This window comes from Pinus tabuliformis, chromosome 2_1, assembly GCF_031772625.1.
Source record: "Pinus tabuliformis cultivar Carrire ecotype Pingquan chromosome 2_1, CPIR1, whole genome shotgun sequence".
Classification (NCBI taxonomy): Eukaryota; Viridiplantae; Streptophyta; class Pinopsida; order Pinales; family Pinaceae; genus Pinus; species Pinus tabuliformis.
In genome coordinates, this window is record NC_142299.1 from 246,494,743 (window position 1) to 246,509,895 (window position 15,153).

Consider the following 15,153-nt stretch of genomic DNA (forward strand, 5'->3'; position numbering starts at 1 on the left):
AAGCTTTCTTACCATCTTTAGACTGCATTTAGGAAATTGTATCATACATCTCGTGGCGAACCTTGAAAGGCAAACTTTAAAAAGATCAACCTAAAATAAATTGAATGAACTTAACAACGCTTTGTAACATAACGCACAACATAGAGGTCTAGGCTAGAGACGTGTTCCGGTGTCGTTAAGCCTGGTGACTGTCGATCTCGTGGAAGGTGGGTGATTCCTCCTGAGGGACGATAGCGCCAGTACGGATTGTGCTCCCACGTACCGTCGCGTATATATTGGGAGACCCCTATAGGCATAAAACCTTTATCCTTAGGAAGCCGTGTTGGTCACCCTACTGATCGCAATGCACTGAACACATCATTCAGGAAGATCGACCGCCCATACCCTAAAAAGTATTCTGCGGTTTTGCGAAAAGTTTGGCAGACCCTCTTCCTAGAACTCCAGAGCAGTTCCTTTTGGCCTTTTTTCAGACTCTATAACGGAAAAAGTCCATCCGAGCATTTGTCACTTCGGGCTCGTTAAAACATCGAAGGAGACTAGAGTCATCTTTAGCTTTTTCTCGACTCTTTAAAACTGAAAAAGCAAGTTGTGTCTAAAGCGTCGTTAAAATTTATTTTAAACGGAACAATCACCCTTTAATTCCTGCATTGATCTTTAGGTTGAAAAAATGGAGCACACCAACCAAGGAATTCCCCTTGGTGGAAATCCTATTCCCTTCTCCTCTTGGGGAGATGTTGGTGCGCCCCACATGGCCACATTGTCGCTTCGAGGACTGACAATTGGCCTGCCAGTTTGGCTCTTTTCAACCAATGTCGTTCAGAACACCACCATTCCTGAACAGTCGAGTCAACAGTTAGACCAAACCAGAGTTGCCACCAGCCTTCTGCTTCACCTTCCTCTCCTCCTTCCTCTTCGCTTAACGGAACTGGTAAAACCAAAAACAAGGCTCCTAAGGAGAAGAAGGAGAAGAAGAAGAAAGAAAAGAAGAAGGAGCCAAAGGCGATTGAGGGCAAACGAGAGTCGTCTGACAAAAATCCACACACAGCACTGACCAGGCCTAAATCACCATGCGTCATATGCAAGGGAGAACATTCCATAGAGATTGTCCCTGTATCCCTCGAATACTAAGCGACTGGTCTCCCCGTTTGCACAATTCGGTAGCATCAACCTCTGATAGCCATGTTGACTACTCACCGTCAACTAGTGAAAGTGAAGCCACATGACAGAGAGGGAAACTTAGATTTCCCTGCAAACTGTGTGAAGGCGATCACGCCATCCACCGTTGTCCCTTCTTAGACGAGGCTAAAAGAGTTCTGGAAGATCGCCCGATTTTATGAGCGCAACTTCCTCCTGGATACCAAAAACTCCTGCCAAGTCCTTCACTAGTTGAGAACCTGGCTGGCCCGCCCAGGTGGTTAGCCGAAGCACCTACCATTGAAGATGGACCGTCTGGATCCATGCCTGATGAAAGTCAAAAGGTTGATACGGCAGTTGACCCGGTTTTGCCTTCAGAGGCTCTATCTTCGAATGATACCATCACAGAGGAGAATAAAGACGATACCGTCCAAATTCTCTTCATCAACACTGACTCTGATGAACAAGGGGGAAATTCCCCCATTCCTTTATCACAGGAAGGAAGTTCGTTAGAGCGATATCCGGCTGTGTATTTGGTCCCACCACCAAGCAACCTGGTTGTGTCCTTTGACTGGAACCAACTAGGCAGACCCCGGTTGCCAGCAAGTATACCATTCAGAATTATCGTTCAAATATACAGAATGGTGATGGCTGGCACTATCATTGATGAGGGAGCATCTGTGAGTATCCTTTCCTCTATTTCTTGGAAAGCGCTTGGTTCGCCAACGCTTTTGCCTGAAATGAGAAATCTATCAGGCTTTGATAAAGGAACCAGTCGACCTTTAGGGATCCTTCCCAATGTGCCTATAACATTGAAAGGGAAGACCGTTCAAATGAACGTGATGGTCATTCAAGGACCCTTGGATTATAACCTACTCCTTGGACGAGACTATATATATTGCATGGGAGCTATTGTCTCCTCACTCTTTAGAGTAATGTGTTTTCCACATGAAGGAAGAGTGGTCAAGCTCGTGGACCAACTTTCGTTTCCCGGATCACGCATCGCAAATAGTCATGTACCATCCCTAAATGGTCTATTCACGCAAGAAGTGTCTCAACCCACGGTCCGTCCTCCTGATGAGCACGAGTAATCGGGGAGGATATGACTGGAACCCAGGGGGCATGCGTCCTGGTCTGCTTCGGCAGGAAAACTTTGGGTATAGAGTAGGTTTCCGCGGGAGAATATGACTATTCTGTACCCCATCCTTAGAGGAAGAGGGGTTATTCTAGAATAAGATTCTTTTGTCAAAGTTATGTGAGAGGGCGGGCATCGTCACTCACCTCTGTCTATTTCGGTAGACATTGCCGAGGAAGTGTCTTGTTTGAAAGATTAACGAGACAATCTTTGGGTAACCTGAAAGAGGTAAACCTCTCTCTTTAAAACAATTTGTTTTGAAGGAAGAGAAGTAGAGGTAACCTTGAAATCGTACTTTATACCTGGGGGCATGCAAACCTTTTGGAGTGCAAGCAAAGAGCGGTTATTTATCTATTTTTTGGGTTAGCCGTTTCCTAACTTGCATAAAGAAAGGATGCTGAGCAAAGCTTTGGTAAGGCGCAAGCTCCATAAAAAATGGAATCTTTCATGAGACATTCTTATCAAATGACTGGGTAATCGAGCAGTTTTAGCACAAAGTTCATTCTCGTTAAAAAATAAACGCAAGATCCGAGCAGTTTTAGCACATAGTTCATGCTCGTTAAAAACTAAACATAAGATCGAGCAAATGTTTTTACCCGCGTTTAAGCTCGTTAAAAAATGAACTATCCCGGTAAATAACCACTGTGAATGTAATATCATCAGCCATTAAAGCCTTGGTCGTGTTTGCACCATCACCTCCACCTTTCATTCGGCCGATCGTTCACCTCCATATGTTTTTTTACCCATTTTGAGGAACAGCTGCGAAGAGTGATTACACCTAGCCATCCTTGTGACACTGCTGTGATTGGAAAATTCCAACCTATACCTGGAATCAGCTTCTATCCCTGTTTATCACTCGTTCCTCAAAAGACGAGTCTTCTTTAAGCTCTTTTCAACTGACTTGTAAAATATGAAAAGATTGCCGAGTTTTGGCCTTCCAGCTTGTTAAAGTGACCGGAAGAGCTATCCCTCCTCTATATTTTAATATTTTTGGACCTGAGGGATTATTGCACAAAAAGATCAAGCACTTGTTTTATTCGGCTCGTTAAAACTATCGAAAACTCATTCCTTCTGTATTGTTTTATACTTTTTCGGACTTAAGGGATTAGATGACGAAAAAGGAATTTTGGAGTTGACTTGATGTACCTTTTCAGACTCTCTAAAAATGAAAAGGACCGAGTTATCCTTGTCGTTAGACTCGTTAAAGTCATTAAATAGCGACAAACTTGTCTTTAGACGAGAACGAGTTTCACTATCGCTAGGCTCGTTAAAAAATAGCGATGGGCTTGCCCGAAGGGCAGGTTATAGAACAAGCATATGTTATCCTCCTCAAGCTTGACAAAAATAAAGAGGTACTGGTCAGAAATGACTGGGGAAAAATTAGGAGAAACTAAAGAAAACTTTGATGGTAGCAAGTCGCTCTTGAACATGACACTTTTCCTCCGTACCACAATCGGGTTGGTTTGTTTCATTCACCGGGCACATCACCATGGTCTCGCCATACCATCCATATTTGGGGTAATGCTACTGATCCATCGCATCAGTGTCGCCATATGTTCAAGAGAAGTCGTTCAGAAAGAGTCAACCGTGTCCCATCCACTGCCATACATTATCCTTCATCCATTCATGACCGCCACCCTAAATCATAGGTCACAGATCGTTTTCACCTCCATTAAAATCATTAGCTCCGTTCCGTGTCACTGATGTGGGATTCATTAAGGCCCTCCTTTGACAGATCGCTTCTTGTCGACATCAGCTCATTATCCAAGAAGTTGATCTAGGAACAACCCCTTCAGTACTTTGAAGCTTGCATGCCACAATGGCAAGTTTCTCACTTCCGGCGACAGGTATACGTCAATGACCTTCGACCGAAAGATTTTGCGTGGTGTTCGACGCCAAGTCCTTTATTCACACCACGTGAATTGTACTGGAGTACCTTGAGGGTCATTATCATTATCGGTGATTCCTATCGCGATTGTTAATGGTTTACATCATTGACCGGTAATCAAGCGATGTCTTTCCATGTTCGACTTCAGAACAATTCTCACATGGATCGACTTGTACTTAGAGTGAAGATCGAACAAGTTTGAAGACCCTGGATCTAGTTTCATCCATTTGGGCTGCGACATATATTCAGGAAAGATAAAGACATTGACATGTACATCATTGCAACAGATAATCGTCCTACTCAAAGGATGATAATTTCATCAAAATTATCAGTCTACCATCAGACGATTGTTTGTTCTATGTACAGAAAAATGAATTTATAAAGCTGAGCATGGGAATGCCCGCCTCAGCTTGATCATGAATGTTACACAGTAATTTGTCACCATCCCTGTTACTCCTCTTGTCGTACCTTGGAGGACTCATCCCGGGAGTTATAAGAAGTGACAAAGTCTAAAAACACTTGCATTATGTTCACCTGAGTATGTACTTCATGTTCCCTGAAGACACCTCCTACAGATTAAATCTGAAAAGTGCTCTTTTTCCATTGGCGCAAGTCCACAATATCTTACCCGAGCCAATCATGGAGATCCTCAAAAGAGGGCGCGACCATTGGCGCTCTGTCTTAGAGCAGTAGTCGCGCCAACCAAGTTTGGTCATGATTTTTTCTTTAACGCACGTCCGACTATTGTTTCCTTCATTACATGGAGCTTTTTGAGGATAAAAAATCAGTCTTATGTCGAGCTCTATCCTATCTCCATCTTTAATGGCTTTTGGGGATAATGTTAATCCACAATAGGTGTCCCGGTTCATCGTATCCTCCTCCCTTCTTCATCTATATAAGCTTGTCCTTATGCATTGAACAAGCTAGTGATAGTCGTTAGTCATGGAGTGCTAGATGTTGAGTTCTTGAGTTTTTGGAGGAATGCTAGTGAATGCTAGAGAGGTTATGCTACCGGAGAGGAGATGCATTGCAAGACACATATAGTTACTCACCCAGCCAGGAGAGGTTCGACGTCAGAACCATGGTTGTAACTTTTCCTGTTTATTATTAATTAATGAGCGACTGCTATTATAGTTCCAATCTCATTGTCTATTATGGTGATGTGTTGATTTATTTCCTTTCTGACTGAAATATAGTTGTGCCTTGGTAGATTTTATGTTGGTATCTATCTCTTCCTTTGCATGTGCAGGTGTTCGTTTATGATCTGCTGGAGCGAGGGAGCAGGAATATCAACTCTGCTTCGATCATAGCGTTGGATTCCAGGTTGGTCTTCTTGATTCACCTTTGATGCATAACTAGGAACTTGCGTAGAAACGTGGTTTGATTGTGGCTAGTTCTGTTTTAGGCTAGTGGGATCGCCTCTGTCCGCAGAGGGGATTTACCTATCCAACAATTTGGCGACTCCACTGGGGAGAAGCTATTTGATTTTTGTCTTGCATGTTAATTTTCTTCTGCTTGCTTGAGTGAATGAGCTTCCTGAGTCAGGTTTGAGTTTATTCTTTACTATTTGACCCATCTGAGCACTGTCAACCCGACCTGAGGTCGTATTATTTATTTTTCTAGCCGGCAAGCTTAATTGGCGCGGTTATTACTCTGACAGTCGCGCCAGTTGGCGCATGTTGCTCAAAAGCAACTCGCGCCAATCTTGTGGTAGCGCAAGTTGCAGGCTGACAGTCGCGCCAGCCCTGTAAATTTTTCCTGTGTGTGGGTGGAAAGCTCTTTCAGTCTCTTTTTATATCTCTTACAGCCTCTGGAAGTGTGTCGAACCTCTGCTTGACTGGTCTTAGCCTTTATCCTTCAGCTGTTTGCTTATTTCTATTGATTCTCGTCTCAGCCCTAGGACATCTAGTGACTTTGCATGTCTAGCCTTCTGTTGGAAGTTTCGGTCTCTTGATTATCTAGTCAACTTGTTGGTTGTGTTCTGCACCTATCCAGTGATTTGTTAAAGCTTGATCTTCTATACTCTGAGTGATTCACTTCTAGCCTCTTTGGATTTCACTTGACTTCATTCGAACTAAGAGTACATGGTTCAGTGAAAGTCTTTGTGTTTTTCCTTGCTTGCATGGTTCATTTTGGTGTTTCAGAATTGGTTCTATTTCATTGACTGAACTTGGATTGTGCATATCTCTTAAGGTTTGTTTAAATGCATAATGCCATCTTAAAGGAAAGAAAAACAAAAAATCTTTTGCATCATATTAGTTAGCATTTATTGTTATTTGTTGCTATTAAAAAGAAAAAGAAAAAATTTCATTTCTTGTTATTAGCTGCATTAGGATCTTTGTTGTTTGTTGAGTGATCATTTCGTTTGTGAAAAGATATCAACCCTCCTGTAGATAGAATTCATCGAATCAAATGATATAATTTTGGCATATAGTTTGCATTTAAGAAGTTTTTGAGATATCACATACGGTAGGACCAAAAACTGAAACATAATCGAAGATAAACTTTAAAATGAACTCAATGAACATAACAATGCATTGGAACATAACGCAAATACTCTAGAGGTCTAGGTTAGAGACGTGTTCTGGCGTCTTTAAACCTGGTAGTTTATCGTCGAGTGGTTGGGTGATTCCTCCACGGTGAAACGATAGGTGCCAATACGGACTGTGCTCCCATGTACCGTCGCGTATATATTGGGAGACCCCTATAGGAATAAAGCCTTTATCCATAGGAAGTCGTGTCAGCCGCCCTGCGATTCGCAATGCGGTGAACACAGCATTCACGAAGATCGACCACCCATACCCTAAAAAGTATTCTGTGGTTTTGCGAAAAGTTTGGCACACCCTCTACCTAGAATTCCAGAGCAGTCACTTTTGATCCTTTTCGGACTCCTTAAACGAAAAGGTGCCTGTGAGCGTCTTGTCACTTCGTGCTCATTAAATATTCGAAGGAGACTAGAGTCATATTTTATCCTTTTCTCGACTCTTAAAAAATGAAAAGGTTAAGTTTAGTGTCTGAAAATTTATTGGCCACGATAACATCTACCCAATTAGATTTTGTTTGCGTTAACTTGAGTAGGATTATTTCTCGTTCAATGGCAGCTTTCCCGGCGCCCACCAGCCAAGGTGTTCCTCCTGATGGCAACCCTCGTCCATTTCCTTCTGTTGGAAATGTCGGTGTTCAGTATATCGCAACATTGTCCTTGCCTGGGTTGACCATTGGTTTACCCGTATGGTTGTTTTCAAACTCGGTGGTCTCAAGTGTGATGACTCCTGTTCCGCCACCACCTCCTCCACCCGAACAACACCATGTTGATTCTAAGGTGGACCCCTTCCCTTCTTCGCCCATTGCTGCGTCCTCATCTTCTACTTCGCCTGGTGACACTTTGGATTTCAGTAACCAGGTGGCTAAGAAGAAGAAGAAGAAGACCAAAAAGAAGAAGTCTCCTAAGGGGAAGGTCGTATCTACCACGAGACTATCTGAAATGGAACCACCTTTTGCTCCTCCGCGGAAGGCTAAGTCTCCTTGTCGATTATGCAAGGCAGACCATTTTCTTTCTGATTGTCCTGGTATTCCCAGGATCCTAGATATATGGTCCCGTGACCCGACTCGCCCCTTGTCGTCGCAGATCGACGATACATTATTATTTGGTAAGAGAAAAGGGAAGGTTCGTTTCCCTTGTCAACTTTGTGAAGGTAATCATCTCCTTCGCCTTTGTCCACTTATGGATGAAGCTTCCCGTCTTTTGGCAAGTCTGTCAGCTCCCTTACCCAAACTACCCGCTGGATATCAGCGTCTTTTTGCAACTGCAGATCATCTCTCCACTAACCAAGTGATCAAACATGATTCCTCTTTGGTCCAGCTCTCTCTTCCTAAACCTACCTGTCCTCCGCCTGCTCCAGACCAGTCCCTGGTCAGAATGAGTGTTGATTTATATTCATCATGTACACACCACTCTATCATCAAAGATGAACCACCTGAGTCCAAACCAAATGAAAGTCCACAGTTCCAGATTATAGTTGACCCGGTCTTTCAAAAGGTCCAGCTTACAAGTGACACGGTTTTGCCTACAGAAGTTCCATCCTTAGATGATCCTACACCTGAATCTAAACCAGACAAAAGTCAAAAGGTCCAGCTTACAAGTGACCCAGTTTTGCCTTCAGAACTTCCAGCCTTAGATGATCTTACATCTTAATCAAAACCAGACAAAAGTCAAAAGGTCCAGCTTACAAGTGACTTGGTTTTTCCTTCAGAAGTTACCTCCTCAGATGATGTTATCACTGCCAAGAATGAAGATCCCACCGTCCAAATTCTATTCATCAACATAGATTCTAATGATCAAGTGAGCATCCCTCTCATTCCTTCGCACCAGGAAGAAAGTCCATCAGAATCATATCCGGTTGTCTATCTAGTCCCACCTCCAAGCAACCTAGTTGTTTCCTTCAATTGGGATCAACTAGTCAATCCTTGGTTACCAGCCTCCATACCATTTCGAATTATAGTCCAAGTCTACCGCATGGTTATGGCCGGTACAATTATTGATGAGGGATCTCCTGTGAGTCTCCTTTCTTCAACAACTTGGGAAGCACTTGGTTCCCCACTGCTTCTACCTGAGATGAGAAACCTTACAGGTTTCCATCGAGAAACCACTCGACCTTTAGGAATTCTTCCCGATGTACCTATCACATTAGAAGGGAAGACTATTCAAATGGGTGTCATGGTAGTCCAAGGTCCGTTAGATTACAATTTACTCCTTGGACGAGACTATATTTATCGCATACGTGCTATTGTGTCCTCACTCTTCAGAGTGATGTGTTTTCCGCATGAAGGAAGGACGATCAAAGTCGTAGACCAACTTTCATTCCCCGGTTCACACTTCACATATAGACATCTACCATTCCTAAATGGTCTTATTTCCATAGGAAATGCCCCAGCATCCACTCCGTCATTCTGATGACGGCAGCGGGCATGCATCCTCCTTCAAAATCGAGTCTTTCCAAGTAAACCTTCATTCCATCCACTCCGTGAATGCCATGAAGCTTGGGGGGCATGTACCTCGATTTATATGATCATGCTGGGGGCATGCAACAACAAAAAAAAATTTACAAGCAAAGTTCTCCATGGTTCAAGCTTGTGTAAAAATGAACCCATTTACATCCCGTGATTGTCTTTTATCTGCTAAACTCTGCTAGATGAGCCTTGGTTGTTTTGTTCCATCGCCACCATCTTTTTGGCCGATCATATGCTTTCACTTGGTTGTTTCTCCTTTCCTGAGGAACCGCAACGATGAGTGGTTTTATTAGCCAGCCTCTTAACCTTTACATGTTTCAAGTAAGTTCCACCATTACCGGAACCAGTTGCTATCCTTTATACCACTCGTTCCTTCAGGACGAGTCACCTTTACGCTCTTTTCTGACTCGTAAAATATGAAAAGATTGCCGAGTATTTCTCCTTTTTGACTCGTTAAAGAAAATAAAAATGGAGGTCCGCTTTCAGCTCTTTTCTGACCATTTAAAGAGGAAAAGATTGTCGAGTCGCTCCTCTTGACTCGTTAAATGTTAATAAGGGGCGGTCGTTTTAAGTTCTTTTTGACGACTATTAAAACATAAAAAGATTACTGGGTTTTTGTCGTTTCAAACTCGTTAATGGTCACGAAACAACATGGTTTTGACCACTTTTTTACTTTTTCAGGTCGAAATCACTAATTATGAAAAGTACTCCTCGATCGTAATGATCGGGCGGTTCTTTCGGGTATTATTTTATACTTTTTCGGGCCCGAGAGACACAACTTTACGAAAAAGGACATCCCTGGAGTTTCCTTTTCTGCTGTCTTTTCAAACTCTCTAAACATGAAAAGACGTCGAGTTCTTCCTTTGTCAGACTCGTTAAAACTTAAATGACATCGGATTTTGTCACAGCACAAGCATATGCTATCCCCATCAAGCTTGTTAAAAATAACTGGGGTACTCGCCAGAAATGGCGGGGGGAAAAGAAAATTTTTGAACCATATTACCGTGACGGCAGTATGTCGCTCTTAAACATGGCACTTTTTTTCTTTCGTGTCCGGGGTGGGGATATCTCATCTCATATCTTTCACTTGGTTCCATGGACTTGGGTACCTTATTTGACCTCTCATCCACTCATTGCCTCGTCATCATGACCTTTGATACATTGATGTCGAATACTGCCAATTCCATTAATGTGCCGCCGATATGTTCAAGAGAAGTTGACCCCTGCAAAGAAACAACCTCCCTCTGATAGTTCGCACAATCTTGATTCACAACATTATCTCTATGTCTCGTGTCGATGATGTGGGAAACACTATGGCCCACCTTCGATCAAGGTCACTCCCTGTCGACTTCAACTCATTATCCAGGAAGTTGATCTAGAGACTCCCTTCCGGTGCCTTGGAGCCTGCATGCCTCAATGGCAGGTTCTTCGTCTTCGACATGAGGTTTTCATCGTTAGCCTCCGATCGAATGATTCTACGGGCGTTCGACTTCAGATCATTAATTCACACACCGTAGATTGTACCTATAGTACCTTGAGGACCATTGTCATTATTGGTGGTACCTCTCACGTCTGTTAACAGTTTCCACTATTGACTGGTAATCAGACGATGTTCATGCATGTTCGACTTCAGCTCATATATTCACATGCTTGAACTTGTACTCTTGTTCGGGTCGAGATGGAGCGCAAGACCCTGGATTGTGTCTGTTGTAATCTAGGCGTGATTCTTGATACTTGACTCATTCACTGGATGGCTGCGACCATACCTGAGTCAATTCATTGATCCTAACCAGATGGCTGCATCCATACTATGGATCTAGATTATTTATGTACTCTCTTATGGATGGCTGCGACCATACCACGTACATCATGTAATTGAACTATCAGTCATGTCTCTTAATACAGATCCTTGGCGGCAGTAACTATATGTGTTCTTATGTGTGTTCTTGTAAAGCATTTCACCCCTCTCCACCTCTCGGACTTCATGCTTTAGGGGGTATCTGTTACACAGTAATTTCTCACCATCCCTGTTACTCCTCTTGTCGTACCTTGGAGGACTCATCCTGGGAGTTATAAGAAGTGACAAAGTCTAAAAAAACTTGCATTATGTTCCCCTGAGTATGTACTTCATGTTCCTTGAAGACACCTCCTACAGATTATCCCTGAAAAGTTCTCTTTTTCCATTGGCGCAAGTCCACAGTATCTTACCCGCGCCAATCATGGAGATCCTCAAAAGAGGGCGCGACCATTGGCGCTCTGTCTTAGAGCAGCAGTCGCGCCAACCAAGTTTGGTCATGATTTTTGCTTTAACGCACGTCCGAATGTTGTTTCCTTCATTACATGGAGCTTTTTGAGGATAAAAAATCATTCTTATGTCGAGCTCTATCCTATCTCCATCTTTAATGGCTTTTGGGGATAATGTTAATCCACAATAGGTGTCCCGGTTCATCGTATCCTCCTCCCTTCTTCATCTATATAAGCTTGTCCTTATGCATTGAACAAGCTAGTGATAGTCGTTAGTCATGGAGTGCTAGATGTTGAGTTCTTGAGTTCTTGGAGGAATGCTAGTGAATGCTAGAGAGGTTATGCTGCCGGAGAGGAGATGCATTGCAAGACACATATAGTTACTCACCCAGCCAGGAGAGGTTCGACGTCATAACCATGGTTGTAACTTTTCCTATTTATTATTAATTAATGACCGACTGCTATTATAGTTCCAATCTCATTGTCTATTATGGTGATGTGTTGATTTATTTCCTTTCTGACTGAAATATAGTTGTGCCTTGGTAGATTTTATGTTGGTATCTGTCTCTTCCTTTGCATGTACAGGTGTTCGTTTATGATCTGCTGGAGCGAGGGAGCGGGAATATCAACTCTGCTTCGATCATAGCGTTGGATTCCAGGTTGGTCTTCTTGATTCACCTTTGATGCATAACTAGGAACTTGCGTAGCAGCATGGTTTGATTGTGGCTAGTTCTGTTTTAGGATAGTGGGATCGCCTCTGTCCGCAGAGGGGATTTACCTATCCAACAATGAAAGCAGTATGAAAAATAATGTATTGTATTGTATCTTATTACAGGTCTCCTCCCAGCATTGGATGAACTTCGGATCCCCCTGATAAAGCATTTCACCTGATAAACAGCCTCATACTTTAGGGGGCAACTGTTATAGACATTTTTGTTCCTTACAACATTGAGCATGAAATGTCCATAATCTAAGGGATCCAAAGTCCCTAAACATGTTGTTCCTACCCCTAGAGGAACAAGGCTAACAAACCACAGCAATTCACAAAAGTTCTCCACCTGAAACTGCTCAGAAACAAGTCAATTCAGGATCATTTCAGTGGCTACACTAGCTGTCTGCGTTGAATGTCAAAGCCAACACTGGCTACCTACGTTGAATGTCAACTGGAACAAAGGCTACCTGCGCTGAACGAGAGTGGACAGGTGGCAGGCTCATTTCTCAAGGTGTCAAGACCCAGGAAGCTTCCAAAATGACACTTGCTTCAGGGAATTCGACTGGTGATGAGTAAGAGGTTCCAAAACTCCAAGTGGAAGCAAGAACCTCCAAGTGGACTCAAGAACTGATAGAGGGAGAGGACACTAGTCAGATCTCAAGCTGACTCATCCTCTCTCCAAACATCTATATATGGATCTCTCCTCCATGAGATCTAGAGGCTGGAATTTTGTTATTGCAAAGAATTGCTGTTGGTTTGAGACTGGAATCATTGGGTGCTTAATGCTTTGAAGGGGCTGAAGATAGGAATTCCATTTGTTGGGAAGGAGATGCTGAATTGGAGTCCTCTGGGTTGTATCTCTTCCTGAAGCTTGTTATTCATCAATAAAGCTATCTTGGTTTCTCCTATATGCTAATGTATTTTGATGTATGAATGTATTAGTGTATTTGGTTTATTTCTAATCCTAAACTAGTTATGAATGTGAACATCTGTCTTTGTGTAGTGTTCTTCTCTTGTCTCAAGTAGGTGTTCTCTTGTCGCAAGTAGCCGTTCTCTTGTGATCTTGCAGGAAGTTGTAGCTGGATAAGCAAGAAGGCAAGTAGCTGTGAACACCCAAAGAGAAGGGAGATTGGATCGAGGGACAAACGGAAGACACCAGTAAGTCTATTGATCTCTCTTCTTTCACATTTCATAAAGGAAGAAACCAGTATAGCTGTACTCGTTTGTTGCTAAGGCACTGTCACACCTTAGGTGGATAGGATCGTCCTACATAGGCATTTTTCCCCACAACAAAGACCAAAGCCAACCCCAACCAAGGAGACCACGAAATATAAGAAGTGAAAGAATCTTGCCATCCCAATGCACGCATCACCAAGACGAAATCCAACAAAGCCCATTACCCAGGAGAAAGGCAAGGCTGTAAACCTAGAGGCCGAAGAGGAGGATATCGAAGACATCCCCATGGAAGATGAAGAGGTGGGAATGGAAATAGAGGAGGTTAAAGCCCAGGGTGAGAACCCTATTACACGGTTGCCAGAGTATGTCCCTCCATGCAATACTAAGTCCAAGGTCCCAAAGGACATTGATGAAAGTAAAAATCCCCTGTAAACCCCATTACTACCAGATGAGATCACTTTTGACGGTCTGCGTTTGGCATGGGTGCTGATTTTGAAGCTCGAAGACTGGGGCTTGGCGGACCATGAGAAGTTCCCGCACCTGGCGACTGAACAGTTAATGTGTCGTATCACAGACACAACTATGGGGATGACTACACTGGAGCTGGAGAAGTGGCTCAGAGGAGTAGGGAAGGCAGGATTACTCAACCTGCTCTGAGTGCTGCACTATAACCGCACCCCCGTAACGGTTCTTGTCTTCAAGCAGCTACTATGCTCAGTGGATGATGGGTGTCTATGGTTGGAGGAGCCGATACCCATCACAAATATGTTGATTCACCACATAACATGCCTACTGTATACAGGCGAAAACCCAGCTATGATCTTTGGCGGCAAGGATGTTCAGTTAGTGCTTGCTGAATCAATGAAAGAAAAGTTCAAGTTGGTGAAGAAGTTGCACGGGTATGCAATCTCCAGCATCTGCGACCCCACTGTAAAGGTGGAAACATAGATCCTTGCAAGCAAGGTTATGTGGAAGTGCTGCACTGATAAGGTATCGGTGCCTATCGTCACGCTCGCACTATAGTGCACAGAAAGAGTCTAGTTTAACTAGTCAGACAACCTTCGCGGAGAGTTCCTGGCGAACTGTTGTGAAGCGCAAGAGCAGAGCAAGACGTTCCACTATGTATGTCTCTTACTGTCGATTATGCTCGTAGTGTGGGAGTTGCCAGAAGAAAGCCAATTCCCCTCGGTCGCACCGAACCTTCCTGAGGTAGCGAAGTACGCTTCGATGTGGGCGAGCAAGGACACGGAGCGCGTGAGGGACAATAAAATATTCTAGATCCTAATGGAAATGAACATCAGGATGGCTATCAATCGCAAGACGTGATTGTCACCCACGGTATATGCTAACCTACAGAGTTATGCCAAATTCAAAGCTGATTTACATCGGATCTCAATCAGGGTGCAGAAGGACCGTGCGAAGAAGTGGTACGATTTTCCGTACCTGGCCACAGATGATGCCATTGATGTGGTATTGGATAAATGACTGGCAGAGTGATGCACCTCCATGGACTTAGTGGTGGGTGGAAGCAAGTCTGCCACACAAAAGAAGAAGGATGAGGCCAAGCTAAAGATGGCGTAGCTAGTTGAGAAGAGGAAGAAGAAGGTCGCTGAGAAGGCCAAGGCAGAGCATATAGGAAAGGAGGTAGGGAACCAAACAGGAGGCATAGAGCGGGGCTTTGACAAAGGTATGTGGTTGCCTTCACTTGCAACAGAAGAAGAGGACATAGAGCAGCATGGCGCGGACCCCCAGGAGACGTCCAACCATATTAAGCAGCCATGAGAGCCAAAATAGGGAGGGTCCAGAAAGATGCCCAAGGTGGCCAAGACCTTGTTGGACCCCATCACACTAACA